Raw genomic sequence first — 3,724 nt, 5'->3', positions numbered from 1 at the left:
ATTTGAGCGATTAACTTTTTCATATTCAACATCTATAATAATTCTTGTATATAACTATTTGTTCCTGGGAAGATGTGTAAGCCCACACACCCTGTGTGAGTTCAAGGGTTTGGGGGTTGGTATTTCCTAGGGTAGAGAGCTTCTGAGCTGAGCACAGCCAATCCTGTCTCCTCCCTAGTTTATGACTCGCTAAGGAAGTTTCCAGAACTTCTGCCTTTAGCCACCAAACAAGAATGGTTAAGGATTCTAGGGATGAGATATTTGTTGTAATAGCCCAGCTTGGAGAGTGGACGGTGGATGGGAAAGGAATAACTGGCCAGTCTTGGAGGATTGCACTTTTTTTGATGGTGGGGGTTCCAGGGATTGAACTCAGGGGCATTCAACCACTGAGCCATATCCCCAGCCCTATTTTGTATCTTTATTTAGAGACAGGGTCTCACTGAGTTGCTTAGCACCTCACTTTTGCTGATGTTGGCTTTGAACTTGCGATCCTCCTGACTCACCCTCCAGAGCCACTGGGATTATAGGCATGGGCCACCACGCCTGGCCAGGGCTGCACGTTTTATGAGCTTACAAACCCACTATGAATTAATGTACCCATGTTAGTGTTCCAAAATTAAGGACAATAATAGCTAAAATATAGAGAACTTACTAGGTGACAAGTGCTATTCTAAGTGTTTTACGTGTATTAACTCATTTACCCATAACAATCTAATTAGTTCATAGTGTAGTTATCCCTAGTTTAGTAGGCTCAGACATAGAAAGGTCATGTGACTTACACATGGTCACAGCTAGCAGGTTGAGAAGTCAGAATTTGACCCCATGTGCTAGACGCAGTGGCACACGCTTGTAATCCCAACAGCTCAGGAGGCTGAGACAGGAGGACCACAAGTTCAAAGCCAGCCACAACAACAGTGAAGTGCTAAGCAACTCAGTGAGACCCTGACTTTAAATAAAATACAAAGTAGGGCTACGGATGTGGCTCAGTGGTTGAGTGCCCCTGAGTTCAATCCTTGGTACCCTTACCTCCAAAAAAAAGAATTTGACACCATGCATTCTGGCTCCCAAAATTAAGCTATAAAATGCCAGTGCTTTTACCTATTCTGCCATGAACTTCGTTTCCCACCTCTTTTGAGATCAGTGTCACTCTGTTGCCTGAGTTGACCTTGAACTCCTGGATTTAAGCAATTCTACTGCTTCAGCCTCCTGAGTAGCACTTTTCAGGATTTTATCTTAATCCCTTAGGATTTTATCTTTATGCTGAAGATTTTATTTTATTCTCTCTCTCTCTCTCTCTCTCTCTCTCTCTCTCTCTGTGTGTGTGTGTGTGTATGTTATGTGTGTGTGTGTGTGTGTGTGTGAGAGAGAGAGAGAGAGAGAGATGCTTAGCACTTGGTGGCTTTGTTCAAGTTGAAGATTCATGCCTTTCTTCAGTTCAGAAAATTCTAGAAAAATATTTCTTCAAGTAGTCTTTTTTTTTGGGGGGGGGGGTTACCCGGGATTGAACTCAGGGGCACTCAACCACTGAGCCACATCCCCAGCCCTATTTTGTATTTTATTTAGAGACAGAGTCTCACTGAGTTGCTTAGGACCCTACCATTGCTGAGGCCGACTTTGAATTTGTGATCCTCCTGCCTCAGCTCCAGAGCCACTGGGATTATAGGTGTGCACCACGGTGCCTGAGAAGTAGTCTTCTTTACACTCTTTCTATTCTGTCTGGAATTCCTATTAGATGCAAGATGAAACTTCTGGAATCTATTTTGCATTTTACTTTTTTTTTCCTTTCATATTTTCTATTTCTTAGTCCTTTTCTTCCATACTGTGAACTAATGGCATCTGAACACATTTTCCCCTGAACACATTGGGTTGCATGAGTTTCTTTTATTGGAATGAAAAAAAGGTTTGTTATATATTAGGGACAGTTTCTTTCCACTTGATGCATGTTTTACCACTTTCCCCCAAATTTACCTTCTAAAATGGTTGTTTATGATGTCTTTTGACTCAAATGATACTTTTTTTCAAAGCAATCAGACACATTTTATTCAGTAACGGGGTTGCAATAGGGAAAATATCAGGCATGACCTGAACTCAGATCCCTGACAGCAAAGGTTGGAGATGGACTCAGATGATGCTTCAATCTTTGCATCTTTAAATATATCCAATTTATTGCTGGTAGGCTTTGTGTAATGCCAAGAAGTGCCTACACCAACATAAAATTTATAATATTTTCCTAAACTTCCATGTAGTTTCTTATATCTTTTCATTTTTTGCATTTAAACCTCTAATTTTTCTTTATTATTTTATGTGGTGAGAAGTAAGGCTTTAATCTTTTGTTACAGATGGATAGGCACTTTGTCATACAATCATTTGTCATACAATCCATCTTATTTCCACTGTTTGGAAATGTAAGTTGAAGTTTTGTATGTAAATTAGACTGTTTCTAGACTTTCTATTCTATTTCATGAACAGATATGTTTCTATATGTCTTTGTATTTTACTGCTGCTATACAAAATGACTTAAAATTACACAAATATATCATCTTACAGTTCTGTTGGTCAGATATCCAACACTTGGCTGTGGATATAGCTCAGTGTTAGAGCATTTGCCTAGCATGTGTGAGGCCCTAGTTTCTACCCCAAGCACTGCCAAAAAAAAAAAAAGAGAGAGATTCCCAACATGAACTTCATTAGGCTAAAAGCAAGGTGTTTGCAGGGCTGCATTTCTAGAGAAACCATTTCCTTGCTTTTCCCTGACCACATTCCTTGATTCATGGCTTTCTTCCTCCATCTTCAAACACAATAATACAACATCCCTCTGGCCTTGCTTCTGTCATTCACTCTTTCTCTGACTCTCTCATCTCCCTGCCTCTTATAAATACCCTTGAGATAACACTGGACCCACCAAGACACAATCAAAGATGATCTTCCTGGGCTGGGGTTGTGGCTCAGCGGCAAAGTGCTCGACCCTGGGTTCGATCCTCAGAGCCACATAAAAATAAATAAATAAAATAAAGGTATTGTGTCCAACAACAACTAAAAAATAAATTATTTTTTAAAAGATGATCTTCCTATATTAAGGTTTAGCCACCTTAATTCCATCTGCAACTTTAATTCCTCTTACATGTAATTTAACACACTGAGAGGTTCTGTGATCAGGATGTGAAAATCTTTGGCAGTGAGGTTTATTCTGCCTACCTCACTACTGTAGCCCCATTAATGACTTTAAAATAATATTTCAGCTTGAGGTTGTTTTTGTTTTGGTACTGGGGATTGAACCTGGAGTATTCTACCATTGAGTTACATCCCCAGCTCTTTTTACTTTTTTTATTTTGAGACGGTATCTCAATAAATTGCCCAAGATGGCCTTATATTTGCAATCCTCTTGCTTCAACCTCCCAAGTAGCTGATATTATTGACACACCCAGCATATTACAATACTCATTAGGGCAAATACACCTTATTATTCTTTAATTTAAAAAAAAATTCATGATGGGCTGGGGTTGTAGCTCAGTGGCAGAGCACTTGCCTCGCATGTGTGAGGCATTGGGTTCAATCCTCAGGACCACATAAAATTTTTAAAAAATCAAGGTAGGTGTCCTCTACAGCAATAAAAAAAACTTTAGAAAAATTCTTGGCTATTCTTACATATTTATTCTACTGTCACCTAGATTTCCATTGGCAAATATTAGAATCAATATGACATAATCTAAAGAAAATCCACAAG

This window comes from Marmota marmota, unplaced genomic scaffold (assembly GCF_001458135.2).
Source record: "Marmota marmota marmota unplaced genomic scaffold, marMar, whole genome shotgun sequence".
Lineage (NCBI taxonomy): Eukaryota > Metazoa > Chordata > Mammalia > Rodentia > Sciuridae > Marmota > Marmota marmota.
The sequence above is the reverse complement of the archived record's forward strand: the minus strand, read 5'-3'. Positions refer to the sequence as shown.